Source organism: Mesitornis unicolor, unplaced genomic scaffold (genome assembly GCF_000695765.1).
Source record: "Mesitornis unicolor isolate BGI_N332 unplaced genomic scaffold, ASM69576v1 scaffold38233, whole genome shotgun sequence".
In the NCBI taxonomy this organism is placed as follows: Eukaryota; Metazoa; Chordata; class Aves; order Mesitornithiformes; family Mesitornithidae; genus Mesitornis; species Mesitornis unicolor.
The window spans coordinates 17,013-17,455 of record NW_010173304.1 but is presented as its reverse complement, the minus strand read 5'-3'; the positions used below and the strand labels follow the sequence as shown (position 1 = coordinate 17,455).

Genomic DNA, 443 nt, shown 5'->3' with positions numbered 1-443 from the left:
GGTCTCGCCTCACCCGCCGGGCCGGGCCGCACCACCAGCTCAACGCTCCCCCCACCGGGCGGACTGTAACCATCAAGACGGGGCGCAGAGCGGCCCCAGCCGTCTGACCCCGGAAGTGCGGCCCAGTCCGGAAGGTCGCCTGAGGAAGCACGTCCGGGCGGCAGGGCCGGCGGCAGCGGAGGTGCGCGGGGAACCGGGGCGTGGGACGGGACGGACTCGGCCGCTCTACTCCCGGGAACAGCGGTGTTCCCCTATGCCACTGCGTTACGGTGACGCCAGTTTTTACATGACGATGTCAGAGTTGGGGGGGAAAGACGCGGAGGCCCTCCCCGCTGCAGCGGGAGGCGTCGGGGACCCGTATCTTACCTCGCTGGTTTGACATGGAAGTGCTGCCGGGGGAACGGGGGGCAGTGTTATGGCGTGGCGTCAGCCAGGCGGGGCGG

General features: G+C 70.4%; 1 protein-coding gene across 1 annotated transcript in view; it reads left to right on the top strand.

Annotated features, from left to right (window-relative positions):
- The first annotated feature begins 143 nt into the window (after window positions 1-143).
- Window positions 144-443, top strand: part of MFAP3 (microfibrillar-associated protein 3) — a 7,386-nt gene continuing 7,086 nt past the window's right edge. The window contains exon 1 of the mRNA XM_010180694.1: window positions 144-181. The gene's annotated coding sequence lies outside the window, so the exon portion shown is untranslated. The remainder of the gene's footprint in view (window positions 182-443) is intronic.